The sequence below is a fragment of the Spinacia oleracea genome, chromosome 1 (assembly GCF_020520425.1).
Source record: "Spinacia oleracea cultivar Varoflay chromosome 1, BTI_SOV_V1, whole genome shotgun sequence".
Taxonomy (NCBI): Eukaryota; Viridiplantae; Streptophyta; class Magnoliopsida; order Caryophyllales; family Amaranthaceae; genus Spinacia; species Spinacia oleracea.
In genome coordinates this window covers 114,144,055-114,165,169 of record NC_079487.1, presented here as the reverse complement: position 1 = coordinate 114,165,169, position 21,115 = coordinate 114,144,055, and positions in this window count along the sequence as shown.

Below are 21,115 nucleotides of genomic sequence, written 5' to 3'. Positions count from 1 at the left end.
CACCAAATGAAAATGCAGGCTACAAAGCCTGTTGTGTTTTGTGGGGACTTTTGCGGATGAAGACAAACTCAACGGTATTCCCGTTACTGAGGCTAAGATTGTAGATTTCAGAAACTGTGTCCAAGCCTGTGATTTGCATCCTATGAGAGTCGTGGGAGCTTTCTATACATGGTGTAATAATTAAGAGGAAGGAGACATGATTTTCTCTAGAATTGATCATTGTCTGGATGATCAATCATGGCTCAGCAAGTACAATGTGTGCCCTAAGGTTCTAGGCATGAATGTATCTGACCATGTACCTATTTTACTCAACGTTGAAGATACCATGGTTCATAGAAAGGGTATTTTAAATTCCTTAACATACTTGTTGACCATGTTGATTTCATTCTTGCAGTTATGACAGGTTGAAAATACAAACAACATAGACACCCTATGTTGGATATTTGGTATAAACTAAAGCACCTAAGGGTGATCACAAGAGTATTAATACCAATCACTTCCAAGGAATTTCTAACATGGTTGATGTGTATAGAGGAAAGTTAGAAGGAATTCAGAATGGGTTGTCAATAGACCCTCATAATATCACTTTGATAAGAAAGAAAAAAAGAGAAACTTTATGTTTACTGGATGAATGGAGCAATATTAAAGATATTCTTTGGTACCAGAAATCTAGAGCCGATTGGTTAAAGCTTGGAGATAGCAATACTAAGTACTTCCATGCTTACACTAAAGAGAGATTTAATCAAAATTCTATTAAAGTTCTTTTGAAAGCTGATGGTACTAGGTTACATAGTCAAGCTACCATTAGTGATGAGATTAGGAGTTTCTATGGTGAGCTAATGGGCGATTTTGCCTCTGACCTCCCCATGGTTGATAGAAATGTAATTTCTAGGGGTGCATCCCTAAGTGCCCAATATCATAAGGGATTGTGCACACCAGTCACTGATCAGGAAGACAAAATGGCATTGTTTGAAATGGACAACGCCAAGGCCCCTTGCATTGACGTTTATAATGCTCATTTTCTTTTCAGCGTACTTGGACAGTTACAAGTCCTAGTATTATTGTAGCAGTTGGGGACTTCTTTCTCGTGTTCAAATGCCTCACCAGGTAAATTTCACTTGTGTTATTTTGATTCCCAAAGTGCCTAATGAGTTTTATGTTAAGTATTTTCGGCCTATTTCTTGTTGCACCGTTCTCTATAAGATTGTTTCCAAAGTATTGGACAACATAATGCAGAATATTTTGCTCATAATCATCAATGAGAGTCAATATGCATTTGTTAAAGGTCGAGTTATTTTTTATAATATAATTTTAAGTCATGAACTTGTCAAAGGGTACACTAGGAAAAATATGTCTCCTAGATGCGTGATTAAAATTGACTCTAGAAGGCTTATGACTCAGTTGACTGGCCTTTTATGAAATATCTTTTGTTGCATCTTGGGTTTTCCCATAAGTTTGTTACTTGGATAATGGAATTTCTAAGTACAGTTTTATACATCTTCAATGTTAATGGGAAAGCAACTCATCCTCTTCAAGCTAGGAAAGGTTTGATCGAGACAAGGTGACCCTATCTCACCTTACTTATTTGTAATTTGTATGGAATGCAGTGACAAAGGCGATTGTCAACCATTTGAAGGCTAGAGAAACCTCACGTCCCCTCCGAATAAAGGAAAGGAAAAGTTTTTCCGGGTTTAGCCCCGTCTGAAGAAAGAAGAAAGTAAATATCGATGTTTGGGGCAACTGAAGGATAATAAATCTTTTAGTTATCATCCTCGATGTAAAAACTAGATTTGACTTGTTCCGAGTATGGAACTGGGGGAGCCCTGCCTGGTGATGTTGCCCTGTCAGACAGAACGAACGTAAGCTAACCTCGGGGGTTTAACCGAGGAAACCCCCTCCGATGCCTAAGTCAGCAAATGAGATAATGCCCTAGAGAGAGAAAGTAGAGAGGGTTAAGAATTGTACTTGTATTGAACGTGTCCGCAAATGAGTGGGGACGGCAGTATTTATAGGCGTACTATTCAGTACTTTGGCCTATTCAGATGTTGCCGCGTGTACGCTAGTGATGTACTTGTTGTTTGTCCTTTTGCTTAACGACGTATCTATGTTGTCGTCTAGCAGGTCGTTTCCCCGCAGACCTGAGGGTCTGTGCGGTTCTTGAGGACTTGTGGTACTTTCAATAGGTACTTCCTGCGGTTGTTTTGCTTGATCTGTCTTATTAGATGTCCGATGGTCTGCTGTGACATGGATGATCTGCTAGGTTACTTCTACTCCGTACAACTAGTCCCCAAGAGTAGGGCTGACTACTTGGAGTTAGACCTGCTCTTTCTGTGTTTTTTGGCTGCATCCTGTACAACTAGTCCCCAAGAGTAGGGCTGACTACTTGGAGTTAGACCTGCTCTTTCTGGTCATAACTTGCGCGATTGGCTGTACGTATCTTTGCCCCCCCTTTTATTTTTTTTTTTTTTATTTTTTTTTTTAAACCGTCGTGGTTTTACTGTAGTTAGCATTTGAAAGGAAAATAAACCGTCATGGTTTATTGCGCCCCACGTGTCCTTCATCCAGGTAGGTGACTCGAAGGGTCTTCAAATCTTGGCCGTTTATTTCTTCTTTTAAATACGGGTTTCAGTCACTTTCTTCTTCTCTCTCCTCTTTCTTACCTTCTTCATTTTCTTACTCTCCTCTAACTTCACTTTGCTTCGAACTCAATTTCGCCATTTTCCGAGCGCTCTAACTCCAAGTTCTTTGCTTTCTTGTGTTTTCGTGTTATTCCGGTGATTGCGCATCTGTTGGTGGTGGCGTTTTCTTCTGAAATTGTCGAGTTTTTTTGGGTTTGCGTTTTTCTTCGAGGGTTTCTAGTCCGCCATTGTTGAACTTCTCTCTTCGCCCTTCTCTTTTCCAGGTAATTCTTTTGCTTTTTCCTTGTTGTTTTCTTTGGTTTTGCATGTACATTCAACTGTTTTAGTAGTTTTTGTGAGTTTTTTGTGGTATGTGTTCTTTGAATGAAATGTGGGAGTGTTTGTGTTTTTTTGGCTTCGCCATTTCTGCGCTTCTTGGAGCTTTTCGTCTTCTTCTTCCTTTTCTCTTTTTTTTTTTATTTTTTTTTATTTTTATATTACATGTATATTTTTATGTCGTTTTGCTCTTTTTTCTCCGTCGTTTTGTCTTGACTTTTCTCCTTCTACCCTTTGTTTATTCTTCTTTCTTTCTTCTTTTTTCTTTCAGTCAACATGTCTGATACCTCTGATAGTGCCAACCCTAGTAGCCCTGGGTATATGAGTGATTCCTCCGAGCCATACTCTCCTTCTTCCCCTTCCTCTGTCTCTTTACCCTCTGATGAAGAGGCTAGGACAATAGCAGAGAATAGGACTAAGTCTATGCATGATGTCGTTTCTCGTTCTGAGCCTGCGGTGATATCTATCTCCAGTGGTTCTTCCTCTGGGGGTGTGTCCCCCGTTGTTGGCAGGGCTACGCCTGTTGTGTCAGGGCCTACTCCTGCCTTTCGTCAACGTCTTAGAGAACTGCGCCATCAGCATTTGACCAGTGCGGTTCGATTGAACCCTCCCCCTAATGCCCCTATTGGGCTAGACATCCAACCCCTGGCAGAAGTAGCTTGGTTGGACAGTTTTGATCAACTAGACGAGCCTTTTATTGGGAGTATTGATGGGTCGTTGCATGTTTACCGCAGACGTTCTTCGATGGCAACTGGTTCCGGCAGTGCTTCCGGTGACGCAGAGCGTTATGTAGAAAACCCCATCCTCGAGGAGGTGGAGAATCTGCGTCCCTTTCCCCTGTATGTTGAGGAGGATGTGCCCGTTGGTCCGACCGATGAGTATCTGAGTCCTGAGGTTTCTTTTGGTCCTTTGAACGCTGCGCCAGATACGGACTGGCTTAAGGCAGCTCGCCAGCATGACTATCCCGGCGTTGGAAGGGAGCTTTATGCCTTTCCTCCTGGGTATGAGTTGGTTGTTCCCGCAGACGATGCTCGTATTACTGCTCCTCCTCCTGGTCATATTGGGCTGTACTCATACCATTTGGACTTCGGTCTGCGTTTTCCCCTTGATCCAACTTTAACCAAGTTTCTGAAGGCATTCAATGTCTGCTTGGCGCAGCTGCATCATTTCGCTGTGAGGACCCTAATTTGCTATCTCTGGGTGGTGCGCTTCAAGGGTTTCCCTGAGACCCTTTCTTTGTGTAAACGGCTGCATTGTGTCCGAAGCAGCGATAACAAGGAGGGAAGCATTGGTTGGTTTACCACCTACACTGCTCGGGGCAAAATGACCTGCTTGGGCAATCCCACTGGGCAGAGGGATTGGAAGGGTCGATTCTTCTGGCTTCGAGTTCCCGCTGACTTTCCTCTGCCCCGCACCTTTGTTTCTCCAAATGGCAAGATGGAGGGTGTGGAGGTTCTGGTTGGTCATAACCTGGAGGACGCTGCTTATGAGTGGTTTGACTCAGTAATTAAGCGCGACGCGAACGGGAAGGACGTCGGCCGCGCCCCCAAGAACTGGCTGCCTCAGTCGATGTATATTCTGCGGAATGATGTTCTTTCCGCTATGCACTTGTGCAACACTCATCCTCATGGTACATTTTTCTTTCCTTTTTGCTCTTTTTTGTTTTGTACTTAGCTTTTTTTTTTTTTTTTTTAAACATTTTCTTGTGTTTCTTTGTCCTGCTAGGTCGCCAACACCTTGATATGAGCTCCCTGGGTTTAACTGCTGATGGAACCCCCCAGACTAACGAGCTAGCTGAAGATCCCGCCAATGCTTATCGTACTATAGCTGATGTTGTTGGCGGACGCAGAGCAAGCTCTCGACGAACTGTTCGAGGGGGGAGTTCTGCTGCTAGTCGTACTGCTAGAGGTGGGGGTTCTGTGGCTAACCGCACTAGCAGAGGGGGAGGCTCTGCAGGAATAACTGCTGGGGCGAGCACCTCGACGCCGCGTTCTGCCCCTGTTTCTCGGGCTACACCTTCTATATCTGCCTCTGCTCGGCGTGGTCAGACCACTCGTGGAGGGGGTAATATTGCGGGCCAACGTCGGCCTCGCCCTGAGATGGAAAGCGTTTCTGTTGACGCTACGCGAACTGCTGCAGATCAATTGCGGTCTGCTCAACCTGACCAAGTCGTGAATTCCTCTATCTCCGAGCAGGTGGAGATCGTGACCGAAGAGCGGGACGTCCCTTTTGTGCAGCGCCCAGGTAAGCGCATTTGCACTGGGGAGGGTTCTCGCTCGCAGGAGCAGGCCCAAGCTTCTGCCCCTGCTAATCAAAGCACCGCTTCTCTCCCTACTTCATCTGCTGCTCTTGCTGCTTACTTGGAGGAGCAGCTGAGGTTGCCTGAGTCTTCTGTCTCTTCTTTTGTGAACATTAGGAACAGGGAATTTCTGGAGAAGGGGACCATTGATGTTCGCCCTGCGGTGAACCCTGAGTTGGCTGCCTGCTTCTCCCCTGCGCCGATTAGCGATGACATCTTTGTTCCTCACTGGGATGTTAGAGCTAACGAGTCTTTGTATGCCAGCTTCCCAGAGAAAGGCGGAACGTTGGCATACCGGATGTTGAAGGGATTAACACTGCCAGCTGACCGCCCTCTTGAGCGTGTTTATACCCCTGGGGCTAACGCCTGCCAGAAGGTGCTAGAGGTAAGAAGCTTTCGAATCTATGTTGTTTTTGTACTTAGCCATTTTTTGCGTGTTTTTGTACTTAGCCATTTTTTGCGTGTTTTTGTACTTAGCCATTTTTTTTTATTTGCAGGCTGGGGTTGCTGTGAAGGAGCTCTGCGACTTCTTTTTCTTCTATCAAAGGAAGCATGATGAACATCTTGCTCTTCTTGAAGAAAGGGACAGGCAGATCCGAGACCTGACCCTGGAAAACGAAAGAGCATCTTCCTCCCTTACTATTGCCAATGTCAATGTTCAAGCGATATCTGTCGAGAGAGACAACTTGGCTAGTGAGGTTGTAGCTCTGCGCCTAGCTGGGGAGAATTTAGCTAAGGCTCAGGCGGAGGTAGGGGCGGAGAGGAAGCGTACTGAGGATTTGGCGGAGCAGCTAAGCTTTGTTGAGCAGAGGCATGCTGATGAGCTGGCAGACCTTCGCCTTTCTGTGCAGAAGGAGGTAGCTGCTGCTGTGCGAGAATTTTGTCGCTCTGACGCTCAATATGCCCTTTTGACGCAGAGGTATGATGGTGGGTGGAAAGCGGCCTCTCTTATAATCAAGCGCAAATATCCGCAGTTCGATTGGAGCTTGATCGAAGAGGATTGGCTCGCTGGCCTGCACCTTACCATTCTTAAGGAACTGCGGGAGGCTGAAGCTGCTGAGGGTCATGCCATAGAGCCTAGTGATGTGCCCGACTTTTGCGTCGAGAACATTCACCCAGGAGATTTGCCTTTCTCAGATGAAGATGATGTTGCAGGCAATGACGAATAATGGGTGTGGCGGCTATCCCCCTGTTCTTCTTGTGTGACTGGGCCTGTTATGTAATAGTTAGTTTTTGAACAATATTATTTAGAGTTTTCCCTGTTGGGTGGTGGCGTTTGTGCCACTCTGTTCTTGGAACAATTTATAGTTAGTTTATTTCTGCTTTTCTTCTTAGATATTTTCGAGTTGGGCTGGTGTGTTTACTGCCCAGAGCCATTTTATAGGGCTGTACTTTATCTATTTTCCTTCGTTTCTAATGAAGGTATAGCCGCCGGCATTTGATATGCATATTTTGCTAGGTACTTAGCCAATTTTTGATATCTTGTTTGCCTTTGGAAAGTTCTAGCCTTGATCAGAGTCAAACTTTATAGCATGTCTTATGACTACCTCCCCTTTTGGACTGTCTTGGCTTTTTGCCAAGGCAAACTTAGGGGCTGCTCTGTGACATTTCTGCGGTATTCTGGCTAGCCTTTTGAGCTGCCTTCAACCTTGAATTTCCTTGGCTTTGGCCAAGGCAAAACTCGGAAATTGCTTTGCGATATTCTGACTAGCTTTTTGGGCTGCTTCCAATTTTGAATTGCCTTGGCTTTGGCCAAGACAAAACTCAGAAATTTCTCTGCGATAGTCTAACTAGCCTTTTGGGCTGCTTCCAATTTTGAATTACCTTGGTTTTGGCCAAGGCAAAACTCGGAAATTGCTTTGCGATGTTCTAACTAGCTTTTTGGGCTGCTTCCAATTTTGAATTGCCTTGGCTTTGGCCAAGGCAGAACTCAAAAATTGCTCTGCGATATTCTAGCTTAGAAATTCATCATGACACTGTTCTTCAGCTAACTTGAGTGATCAAGTCAAGTCATCTGTTGAATGTGTGTATCATGGTGTATTTCTAAGTTACATCGTACTTTGCTTATCACCATATCTTTTCTTGGAACCGCCAAGCTCATTTCATTATATGTATTCTGTAAAAAGGAGTACAAAAAGGGATAATTTTGGCTTATCTTGCCTTATCATTGTATAGATCACTTGTACTAAACATAGTATTTTTTGAGCATGTTGGCGTTCCAACTGTTCTTTAACTCTTTTCCATCCATTGTCATGAGATGATATGAGCCAGGGGCTATCTCCCTTGTGATCTGGTATGGTCCTTCCCAATTTGCAGTGAATTTCCCCTCTGCCTTGCCCTTTCCTGTGGCTGTTGTTCGTCTAAGCACCAGGTCTCCCACATGCATAGGTCTGTGCTTGACTCTTTTGTTGTAAGCTCTGCTCATTCTCTCTTTGTTTGCTGTGAGTCTCAGCTCTGCTAGCAACCTTACCTCTGGCAGAAGGTCTAATGATTCCCTCATGAGTTGTTCATTGGTGCTTTCATCATAGTACTGCACTCTGAAACTGGGCAGGCCAACCTCTACCGGTAATACTGCTTCTGCTCCAAAGGCTAACTTGTAGGGACTTTCTCCTGTCGCCTCTTTCTCAGTTGTTCTATTGGACCACAAAATTTCTGGTATGAGGTCTGACCATGCACCCTTAAAATCCTCGATTTTCTTTCGCAGAGCTCCAAGGATCTGTTTGTTCGCCGCTTCGGCCTGTCCATTGCTCTGTGGGTGGCATACTGATGCGTAAGCAAACTTGATTCTTAGCTCTGCGCAATAATCCTTTACCGGAGTGCAATCGAATTGTGTCCCGTGATCAAAGACCAAACTTTCTGGGATGCCAAATCTTGTGATGATGTTTCTCCAGATGAAGTCTTTCATTCGTTTTGCTGTTATGCTTTTTGTGGGCTCTGCTTCTATCCACTTGGTGAAATAATCCACTGCCACGATCAAGTATCTTCTTCCTCCACTCGCGGCTGTAAACGGACCCAGGATGTCCATTCCCCACTGAGCGAATGGTATGGGATTGATGATTGGTTGCAGATCATTTGAGGGCTGATTGATTACTGGAGCGAACTTTTGGCATTTGTCGCATTTCTTCACGTATGACTGCGAGTCACTCACCATGGTTGGCCAATAGTACCCTGCTCTGAGAGCTTTTAAAGCTAGTGTTCTACCCCCAATATGATTACCGCATATTCCCTCATGAATTTCTTCAATGATTCTTTGTGATTCCTCTGTTGAGACGCATCTCAGCAGGGGTAGGGAGAAGGATTTTTTGTACAATCTGCCCTGGTAGATCACAAACCAGTGTTCGTTTCGCTTTATCTTCTTCTGTTCTGGCTCTACTGTAGGGAGACCCCTGCCAAGCTTGTATGATACTATACTGTCGTACCACTGAGGCTCTGTGCTGATGGCATTTACCATAGGCCTCTTATCGATACTCTTCTCTTCCTGTACTTCCACCATCACTGTTCTTTCCAGGTCTTGCAGCGAAGAGCTTGCTAATTTTGAGAGAGCATCTGCTTGGCTATTCTCTGCTCTGGGGACCAACTGGATCTCGAAGCTTTCCAACTGGGCTACTGCTTCTTTCATCAGTGCCAGATACCTCTGCATGGATGGTTCTCGAGCTTCATACTCGCCTCTATACTGACTGGCCACTAACTGGGAATCTATTTTCAACACGATTTTCTTAGCATCCGCTGCCTTGCACATTTGAATGCCTGCGATCGCTGCTTCGTACTCTGCTTCATTATTTGAGGCTTTGAACTTGAACTTTATGGCATATTCAAAGACATTACCTTCTGGTGAAGTCATTATAATGCCTGCTCCTAACCCCGTAACTGCGGCTGAGCCATCTACATATATCTGCCAGGTCCCCAGAGGCTCCTCCTCCTCCTCGTAAGATGCCTCAGCTATGAAGTCTGCTAATGCCTATGCCTTTATGGCCGTTCTTGGCCTGTATTCAATATCGTACTCTGAGAGTTCTACCGCCCATTTCAGCAGTCTGCCTGAGGTATCCAACCTTCGCAATGATTTCTCTAAAGGCTGATTTGTTAATACTTGTACCTTGTGAGCGTCGAAGTATGGTTTCAGCTTCCTGGCAGCTATCATAATTGCGAAGGCCATTTTTTCGATCAGGGGGTACCTCTGCTCTGCGGGGTTGAGAATGTGACTGACGAAATATATTGGTTGTTGGGCCTTGTCCTTTTCCACTATTAAGGTTGCTGCTACAGTCTTTTTGGAGGCCGAGATGTACAACTGCAAAACATCTCCTACTTCTGGTCTGGCTATTGTTGGGAGGCTCTTCAGGTGATTCTTTACCTCTGCGAATGCCTTTTCTTGCTCTGCTTCCCACTTGAATGTTTTGTTGCCTTTCAGTACCTGAAAAAATGGGAGGGATCTATCTGCAGATTTACTGATAAAACAAGTGAGTGCTGCCATCTTTCCAGTTAATCTCTGTATATCTCGTATGTTTTTTGGCTCTGGCAAGTTGAGTATGGCCTACACTTTCTCTGGATTGGAATCTATTCCCCTTTCACTGACCAGAAATCCCAAGAATTTTCCTGACTTAACACCGAACACACATTTCTTTGGGTTTAGTTTCATGCCGTACTGTCTCAACGTAGCAAATGTTTCTCGCAAGTCTGCGATGTGATCAGCCTCTTTTTTGCTCTTGACTATGGAATCATCCACATATACTTCCACATTCCGGCCCTTTTGCTGTGCGAATATCTTATCTACAAGCTTCTGGTAGGTTGCACCCGCATTTTTCAGGCCGAATGGCATAGCTTTGTAGTTATAAACTCCAGCGTCTGTGATGAAAGCAGCTTTCTTACGATCTGATTCGAGTAAACTGATCTGATGGTAGCCGGAAAATGCATCCATGAAACTCAAGAGAGCGTGTCCACTGGTGGAATCAACCAGCTGGTCTATTCTGGGCAATGGGTAACAGTCCTTCGGACAGGCCTTGTTTAGGTCCGTGAAGTCTACACACATCCTCCATTGACCATTTGCTTTCTTTACCATCACAACGTTAGCCAGCCATTCTGGGTAATCGCACTCTTCTATGAACTTGGCTGCTAGCAATTTGTTGATTTCTTCTTGGATGGCTACATTCTTCTCTGCCGAGAAATTTCTCTTCTTCTGTTTCACTGGCCTAACTTCTCTGCTGACATTCAGTCTATGGACCATGACACTGGGGTCAATCCCTGGCATTTCGTCCGCTGAGAAAGCAAATATGTCTGCGTGCTCTCTCAGCAGACCAATGAGGTTCACTCTGAGGGATAGATCTACGTCTGTGCCAATTCGAACCGTCTGGTCTGTCAACCCTTCCTCTAATTCTATCTCCTCAGTTTCGTCAGTTGACGTGGGTTCCAACAGACCTTCCTCCCGATGCTCGAAGTTTTCCATGCTTAGCAACTTGTCTTTTTTGCGCTCTGCTCTCTTTCTTTTTCGAGATTGGGGAAGTTCTTCTGCTGCCAGTGGTGGGGGTCTGGGTGGTTGTTTTAGCGCAGTGTGGTAGCACTTCTTAGCCTGCTCCTGACTGCCTTTGACCTTGGCTGAGCGGCCATCATTTGTCGTATACATCATGGTGAGGTGATAAGTGGAGACTACAGCCCCTGCGTCATGAATGAATGGTCTGCCGAGAATGACGTTGTAGGCTGCGGGAACTTTCACAATCATGAAGTCTACCATGATGTCCTTGATATCCTTCCCTTGGCCAATTTGCACTGGTAAACTGACTATCCCTTCTGGTATCACTGTGGCTCCTGTGAATCCGATTACTGGGTAATTGACTGGCTTTACGTATTTCTCATCAATTTGCAACTCTTGGAAAGCAGGCCAGAACAAGATGTTCGCAGAGCTACCTCCGTCTATCAGAATACGGTGGATTTTTCTGTTTGCTACATTCAGGGCTAGTACCATAGGGTCGTCATGGGGGTATATTATGCCTTTACAGTCCTCCTCTGTGAAAGTGCACTGCGGGATTTTTGGAGGGGCGGGCCACCTGCCAGAATTATGATAATTAATCTGGTGTTTGAATTCGCTCACACTGGCCTTGGCCCCGCTAACAGTGGTTCCTGCGTAAACTGGCCCTCCTGTTATGACCAAAATGTCAGCCATTCTCTTTTGGTCTGCTGGATAGCTTTGCTTGGGTTCCACCTTCTTATTGTCGGACCTATTATCATTATCTCTGTTCTCATAGGTCCTGCTATACGAGCTTTTTGCTTTGAATTGAGTCAAGTATCCCCTCCGGATCAGATCTTCGATATTATCCTTCAAATGAGTGCATTCTTCTGTGAGGTGGCCATGATCTCTGTGAAAGTCACAGTACTTTTTTGGGTCCCTGTACTTGTTGTACATTTTGGGAGGTCTCTGCCACTTCTCGTCTTCTTTGCTGATGGCAAAAATTTGAGTTCTGGATGCCACTAAGGGGGTATACTCATTAAACTTCCCCCTTTTTTCAGTTTTGAATTCGTTACCTCTGCCTGGTCCCTGCCAGCCTCTTCTTGGCTGTGGGTTTTCTCTTCTGTCTGGGTATTCTTTTTTGTATGGCTCTTTCTTGCTCTGACTACCGTAATTGTTCTCACTTGCCACATATCGACGTGAGGTTGCTCTGCCAATTTCTTCACTCTTTATAAATTCATTTGCCTTTCCCAGTACCTCTGCCAGGGTTGTGAATGATTTTCTGCCCAGATAACTCTTGAACTCTCCATCCCGCAGACCAGTCATCATGGCCAGGACTGCTACCTCTTGCTGCAACTTGGGTATATTCGATGCCTCCATATTGAATCTGGATATGTATTCCCTCAGAGATTCCTGAGGCCCCTGGATGACTGACATCAGCTCCCCTGTCATCCTTTCTCTGGCAATGTTTGCCACGTATTGGGTGCGAAACAAGATAGCTAGCTGCCGGAAAGATGTTATGGTGCCTTTGGGTATTTTGCCAAACCAGCTCTGTGCCATCCCCTCTAGAGTGGAAGGAAAGACCTTACACCACATAGAGTCTGTGTTGGTATATAGCATCATGTGTCCCCCAAAGGCAGAGAGGTGATTCGTTGGGTCTGTCTTTCCGGAGTATTTGCAGGTGGGCATTTTTATCTTTTCCATTCTTTCAGAGAGTATTTCATCGCAGAAGGGAGAATTATCAGGCTTAACTACTGCTCGGATGGGATTGGGCGTACCTGACACGGAGTGGTGTCTATGACTGGGTGTTTGTTCAGTCCTTGCCCGGGGTTGAGCTCTGCTTGGTGTGATACTCTCTGCTTCATACTCTTGATTATCAGCCCCTTCCATGTCTTGCTGCGGATTCCTCCTCCAAACATTCGGACTATGTTGGGGTCTGGGACGTTTTCTCCTCTGCTCAACCTCAACCTCTGGGGCTGTTCTCATGACCTGGGCTTGTGGGGTTGTTTGAGTAAGGAATGTCAGGACTTCTATTGCTGTGCGCATCTGGTCGGGTGAGAACTGTGCCCCCAATCGTGCTAGTGAGGCACTGGTTGGAATTGGGATACCCTGGCCCTGGCTAGGGGTTGCCATAGCTCTGGGTTGTGGTGTCTCTCTTGGCGGACCAAGACTCTGAGGCATGCCGAACAAGGGTACATTTGTGGTTCTCTGGTTGTTTTTTGAGGTGGGTGGTTCTATCTGCTGGATTATCGGTTCGCTTGACTCAGTCATTGTGTGAGAGGGTAGGTCTTTTAGAAGCAAGGTCTGGGAAGTCCCCCTCCTTCTAGCGCCACTTGTTCCGAGTATGGAACTGGGGGAGCCCTGCCTGGTGATGTTGCCCTGTCAGATAGAACGAACGTAAGCTAACCTCGGGGGTTTAACCGAGGAAACCCCCTCCGATGCCTAAGTCAGCAAATGAGATAATGCCCTAGAGAGAGAAAGTAGAGAGGGTTAAGAATTGTACTTGTATTGAACGTGTCCGCAAATGAGTGGGGACGACAGTATTTATAGGCGTACTATTCAGTACTTTGGCCTATTCAGATGTTGCCGCGTGTACGCTAGTGATGTACTTGTTGTTTGTCCTTTTGCTTAACGACGTATCTATGTTGTCGTCTAGCAGGTCGTTTCCCCGCAGACCTGAGGGTCTGTGCGGTTCTTGAGGACTTGTGGTACTTTCAATAGGTACTTCCTGCGGTTGTTTTGCTTGATCTGTCTTATCAGATGTCCGATGGTCTGCTGTGACATGGATGATCTGCTAGGTTACTTCTACTCCGTACATGACTCATGTGTGTTTTGTGGACGTCCTACTTCTCTTCACTAAAGGTGATATGAACTTAGCAAAGGCTATGTATGAAGCATTTCAATCTTTTCTGCTGCCTCTGGTCTGAAAGAAAATGTATCCAAAAGTTCCATTTATTTTGTTGGGGTGCCTCTTCATTTACAAGAGAAAATTCTGATAGAGTTTCAGTTTACATGAAGAAATCTTCCTTTTAAATACTTGTGTGCGCCTTTTTCCACCAAGAAACTGTCTGTTATGCAATTTCATCTTCTTGTGCATTAATATAAATTTTTAAATAGAATCGAGTCTTGGTCTACTAAATTGCTTACTTATGCAGGCATGGTGAAACTCATAAAATATGTTCTAGGTGGTATTCAAGCTTATTGGAATCAAGCTTTCCTAACCCCTAAGAAGGTCTTGAAGTTGATTCAAGTTACCTGCAGGAATTTTTTGTGGACTGTCTCTGCATGAATTTTCTGTGGGCTGGCTCTGCAGGTGCTATTAAAGGGACCCTCATAGCCTGGGCAACTATTTGTAAACCAAAGTTAGCAGGAGGGTTAAACATCATTGACATGAATATATGGAATCAGGCTGCTTTGTGCAAGTTGTAGAATATTTAACAGAAAAATGATACAATTTGGATTAAATGCATTAATAAACACCACATCAAACAAAGAGGTTGACAGGCGATTTTCGTGTCGTTGAACGAATATCACCCAATCAAACAATATTTATAAGAACACCTAACTAACCGACTATATTGATTATAGTGGCAAGTTCGGGATCGTCCCAAGAGAACAGTGAGAATGAATTTAACAAAGTCAAGCTAGCTTAGAATAGGAAAGTGAAATGGATTATAGGAACTAACAATTCTACGGTAATTAACAAGTTAATCAATAGGGAAAGAGCTAGGTGAATTGGGGTTCAACTTGGGTTTATTAGGGAAGGACGAAGGTTCAAACACTTAGATGTTGCAAAGACATGACAATTAGGGGAAAACCGGAAATGTTACATTCACCACCTCTCGGATAGAATTCATTAAGTTTCTTAATCCGAGGGAGAGCTTTCGCATGACCCCTAGACTAAGTGACTAACAATTAGAACTAGTTCATCCACATGTTCACACTAATTCACAATTTCTTGCCAAACTAACATGAAGAATTCCAATCAACTAAATAGAGTTAGCATTTGCAACTACTAATCGAACTAGACATGGATATCCTTATCATCAAATCAAAGTTTAATCACAACATCAACATGAATTCCCTTCAAAAATCCCTAATTTTCTCAAGCTTCACCCCTAACCCTAGCAAGTAACTACTCACAAGCCATGAAAGGAGACAACAAACTAAGTTTGAAATTCAAACAAAGAACCATTATAATTAATTAAGAAAAAGTCAAAGAAATTACCAAAACCAAACAAGGATATTAATGGGGAATTATAGGTATGAAGAAGATTAACAAAAATAACAAAGAGAACCAAGTTGAAGAGCAAAATTCAAAGAACAAGATGAAAAAGGAAAGAAATTACTTGAAGCTTCAAATGATTCTACAATTTGAGGTTGAGTATCAAAGCAATAAGACTAGCTAAGTGTTTCTCTCTCTAAAAATCCTAAAAAACTGAAAACTAAGAGCAATATATAAATGATGTCCCTAAAAAGTGGGGAAGTGGGGGTATTTATAACCTTTCCCGAAAAAGAACAAAAATAAGTAAAATTTTTGAATTTCGGACGTCGGTGGGGACACGCCCATGGGTTCTCGTGCACAAATGAGGGTCTTCGAGGGCGCACCCGGATTGGTGTGGGCGCATCGATGAGTGAGAGAAAGCAGTAAAATTCAAGATCCGTCTTCGGTGCGGGCGCACCACCCCTGGTGCGGGCGCGCGCCTCTGAGGCGTTGGAAGCGCATAAAGGCTCAACAAGACTTTGGAAAACTGCAAAGGGGCTTGGTGCGGGCGCACCACTTTTGGGTGCGGGCGCACCACTTTTGGGTGCGGGTGCACCCTTACAGAAATGCGAATTCTGACATTTTGAAAAGTTCCTGCAAGTCTTGGAATCTTGGTGCGGGAGCGGCCTAAATGGGTGCGGGCGCACCGGCCTAGAAATGTCGTTTTTGCAGATTTCAGAAGTTCATGTAACTTTTCTCCAATTGGTGCGCGCGCCCCAGAACAGGGTGCAAGCGCACCATTCTGCATTCTTACTCAACTTTTGTTTTTTTTCATTTTCAACTCCATCCGAAATCCTAGAAAAATCAAACATAAACGAAATAAAAACCAAGGAAAAACGAACTAAACTAAGAGACACTACGAATTCAATTAAAACTAAAATGTAAGCAAAATCATAATGAAAAAGGGAAAATTAGAACGAAAATTAAAAGAAAATAAGAAGAAAATAAAGGTTTAGAGCGACATAAATGTTGCTCATCAGAGGTTTGCTCCAAATGTCCTCCCCGCAATATGCTTCTTGGATGGTGAAAAAGATATTTGGAGATAAGGATTACACCGTTAACACTCTTCAAGGTAATAATATAATCAACGGTACCTACTTCTCCATTAGGGAAGTGTATTCCGAGGGGAAAATTTGAGAAAAAGCCATGGAGGAAGCTCATTTGTACCAACCAAGGTCCTCCTAAATGTGTGTTCATTGGTTGGCTTATTGTGCATTGAAGATTATTAACCTGTGATAGGTTAGCCAATTATGGAGGGCAATGTGATCCCATTTGTGTCATGTACAAACAGAAAATGGAAAGTGCATATCACATTTTCTTTTCCTGTACTTGATTGGTTACAGATCATCAGGAAACCAGGAAACTTCGATCAAGAAATTCAGTTCATGGAATATTATATCAAGGGAAGTTCAGTGCAACATCACATTTATAGAATTTCTCTGGTCATGTCCATCTATTTGATTAGGATGGAAATGAACAGTAGAAGATTTCAGGGTGTTAAACTTGATGTTTTGAGTATTTTTAGGAAGATCCAATTTCTAGTTTATAGTAGATGTTTTTGCATGGAAAGCTGCAATGCAACATTTGAGATTTTAATTAGTTTGTTTAGGGGTCTATACTGAGGTGCCTTCCTAGAAGGGATGTCATCCTTAGGCTGCCTTTTGTTATTTTTTTATCTTAGCTGTTTAGCTTGTATATATTATTTTGGTTAATGAAATTAAATATTTACCAAAAAAAAGAAAGTACTACCAAAGGCAAGCTGGCAATTAAATCGTAATGCAAGCTTGAGATAAACTAAAATTAGCCTTCAATTCCTTACCTACATAATACAATCAAGGAATAAAGTCATTTTTTGTCTACCTAAATAAATAAATAAATAAAACTATTACAACTTTGACTTTTTTAGGTAACATTATCTTCGTTCTCTTGAGTGCTACTACGTTATTCATATTCATATTGACCAAAATCAATGAGTACTCGATAACTGGTTTGGCAACTATAATAATAAGGTGTTAGTATTAATTTTTTATTTGCTATTCTAATTTTGACTATTAACGTTATACGAAGACCAATGATGTCTTGACCTAGTGGTTAAGACTGAGGGCCTGTGTACGATATGTCTCAGCTTCGAATCCCCTTTGCCCCCCATTTGTATTTATATTGCTTATGGCTCATTCGCAAAAAACAAATACGTTTTACGAAGTGCATAGTTGTCTCATTATTTGTTAACTAAATGGAAACATAAAAATAAATTTGAAAACTTTCGCCAAATAAATGAACTAATATCTAAGTTTTATGACTTTACGAAATTACAAGTAATATTATTCTCAATTGCATGACATTATTAATTTATTATCTACAATTTTGTATATAAATATTTTAAATCACAATTAAAATAATAAAATCGGTGGAGGAGGTGTAATGAACATTCATTTGTCTCCATCCTGTTTAGACGGGAATAGGTAGTGGTTCAATGAGTGATGGACATTTGTGAAGATGGTGTTGTGGTGGTTTGTTTTGAATTTTAGCTTATATAGTTTATTTCTTTCATATAAGATGTACAACCCACAAAGTATATACATAAAATACCCCATATACCCTTACTTTTAACGCGTCATTAGTGCTCCGTTAGCCCAAATTTGAAATTCACCAAACAACCTTATTTTTAAACTTATTTCATTCAGCATCCTTATTCAGAAACTTAATTCACCAAATACCCATATCTTTAAAATGCATATTTTAATATTCAACGGCTAGTTTTTGTGTTTGAAAAAGTAGTTGTTGATTATTCTTAGCATGTAAATACCCCCGTTCTGCATGGTTCATGTGGTTGAGAAATTATTTTGTTATTTCTTAAGATTTCTTAAGATTTGATTATAACTAATTTCAAAAGAGTAAACTTGAGACGATAACAAAATAAATAAAATAAAAAATGAGATAGGATATGAACTTGTAACTTTTTTAAGGTGAACTTGTCGTGCAAGTTATAATCATTTGTTCTGAATATTTCTTTATTTTTTATAGTTAATAAAATATTTTTTAATATCAAATTTATGTCAATATCCTCAAAAGTCAGTCGACACACATATTGTTATACTCCATAGATTCATATTTAAATTTTAAAGTTGTTAGGTAAGGTGAAACTTGTTACATGAAAGTTAGTTGGACTACGAGGCATGAACAAAATGGGTAACACAATAAAAATGAGATAGTATAGGATGATAATTGATTTTTATATCTAACCTGGAATTACGTGTGATGGCTAAAAAGGAGAATGAAAAAATCTATTTATTTTTCTATGTTTATGTTCTAAATCAATTTAACTTCAAACTTAAAGTTAAAATTTGTATAACGTGCATCACACGGGTCCTAAACTATTCTGTACTTCTATAGCATAGTTGTTTTTGCAACTTTTTATCTTCTCATTGATTTTTATAACTTTTTTTCTTTTCTTTTGCAGTAGTATATTTTTTGAAGGGTTGCATTTATCCTTTTAAATGTTAGGTGAAAGAAACAAAAACAATTTTGATTTGCTTACTCCTGAACTTTTTAACCTTCTAGGACATTATTATTTTTATTCGATTTTCAAAGTTTTCTTTAATAAAAAAATTTACAGTTTAAGAAATGAATTTTAAACTTTTAATTAACATTTTATCGAGCTTCAAGAAAAAATAAAATGTACACTTAACTTATACGGAGTAAAATTTAAGCTTGTGCAATCATAATAACTACTCTGTAGTTTATTAAAAAAAATACTACAAAAAATTATTTTATCAAATTATTATGTTGCATGTATCATGTTCATAATTTGTAAACAAATTTTTTTTAATACTTAAACAATTAATAAAAAAGGATAGTAGGAGTAAATTTTTTTGAGATTTTAAGGAAAAAAGTTTTTGAAAGGAAATTTTGCATCATGACCAGAAAATGATACATGTCACTCCTAGTCTTTTTTAGTATAATATTATAAACAAAAATATTTAAATTTTCTATTAATAATTTATGTAGTACTATTTCTCGTTATATTATAAACTTTTTTGAGGAAATTATTATATTATAAACTAATATGGAAGAGTATCACTTTCTATCAATTATTAATGTAATAATAAAGGAAACATATATTCTATAACTATTAAAAAAAAAAAGTTTGTTCCTTACTTTTTATTCCTTACCTTATTTTTATTTATAACAAATATCTATTTGTTGAGTCACCACTTATATATGTGGCACCTGTATGCCATATAAGATTGAAACACAATATTTTTTTTTAATTTGGAACTTTACGAGATCTCCTTGTAGCACTTGATCCAATTTAGTAAATGGAATTTCATTTTTTATTGATATGATGTCGATGTGATCCTAATAAAAAAAAATTGTGTGTTTTTCATCGATTTTTTTTCAAGCGATATGATTACTGAATAATTATTAAGCTTTATAACATTATATGTATAAGGAATTAATTTAATAGATGAGAAAAAACATAGTTTAATAGACACATGCATTTTTTTTTTTTGAAAGAAAATCTATTAAAATGACATAGTTTAATAGATATGAATACATCTTTATGTTCAAACTTGACGTTGTAGATTTTATTTTATATTAACAATTTTCCTAATATTTTAAATATATGCAGATTTTTAGACATTGAATTGTTGATCATATGATCGGCCAATTTAGACAAAAAATATGGGTCATGCTTAATAGGTTTTCTAGTAGATTTAGAGTAAAGAGGAAAAAAATCTAGCAATACTCATATGATAAGGTCGGATCGGACCACTCGGATTGGGCCACTCTTGTTGCTCATAGAAGATTACTAGTTTGAGACTCGTTTGCATGGTTGTTACTAAATTTATTTACGGAGTTTTATTAATTACTCGTAAATAATAATAGTTAAGAAATATTTTAACAAAATAAAATTTATTTATATTAGTTATTAATATATAGTTGAGAAAACATGAAACACAAATTAAAATAACGACGTGGTAAAAATATTAAATTTATGTAAAACATAATTACTTCATGTTGTTATTGTGTACGTACAATACATATTTTGCCTTTTTTATTTTCAATATTTTTTCACATTTTTGAGGAAAAATTAAAGAGATGGATAATAGTTTAATAAACATAAAAGCTACCTGATATCTCTAAAATTTTAAGATTAAAACTCAAACAATTTTTTTGTAAAATCTGATTCATGTTTTTAGCGATTAAGCTTTAAGATCAAGTTAGATATGTAGCTTATATTGTATTCAAATATAATTTGAACCTAGGTTATCATGTTGTAGATTTTAACCCATATAATTTCTCCATTGTTACATTTAACATATGTTTTTAAGTTTATATTAGAATTCATTTTACTTTAGATTACATCTCATATAAAATAGGTATAAAACACTATATGATCTAAATTACCTATAGATATTGAATTTATTTTTAAAAAAAAATTCTTGTGTCATTTTAAATTATTACTATTTTATTAAAAAAATTCAATATATTTTTGAGTTTAGATAAAGATTATAGTTGTATTTTTTGAGTGTGAATTAAGACCCATATTAATTTTTGAGTATGTAGTAGGGAGTATAAAATTGGTCAAAATTACTACAAGATATGATGAGTTTTATTTTTGGGAGAAATTCATTTGTCATTACTTATTATTATTATTATTATTATTATTATTATTATTATTATTATTATTTCATGTGGAGTACTCTGTACAATATATTGTTATTTCAGCCTAAAGTCTGTCAATAGAACTGTGAATCAATGTTAGGACCTATATTTTAAGTTAAACATGATACTCCGTACTACTTATAATATTCAAATTAATATACTTGGTTTAAATATAATTTCAGGTCTAGTACAATTGTTGTAAGTTTTTCAAATGACATATTAAAGCATTTTTGAAAAGAAAAAAAAGTTTACATAGTTTTTTTGTTAAATCTCAAGGACCCACCTTGTAATATTTATTGTAATGGTAAGGTAGTTACGAATTGTTATAAAACTAATTTTTTTCTAAATATGTTTAGATTTCTTCTAATTTATTAGTCATATAAACAAACAGAAAATATTTATTTACATCTATTTATACAAAAATTTAAAGAAACTACTTATTCGATTAAAAAAGTTAATTTAGAGAAATTTTTAGTAAACTATTACGGAGTAGT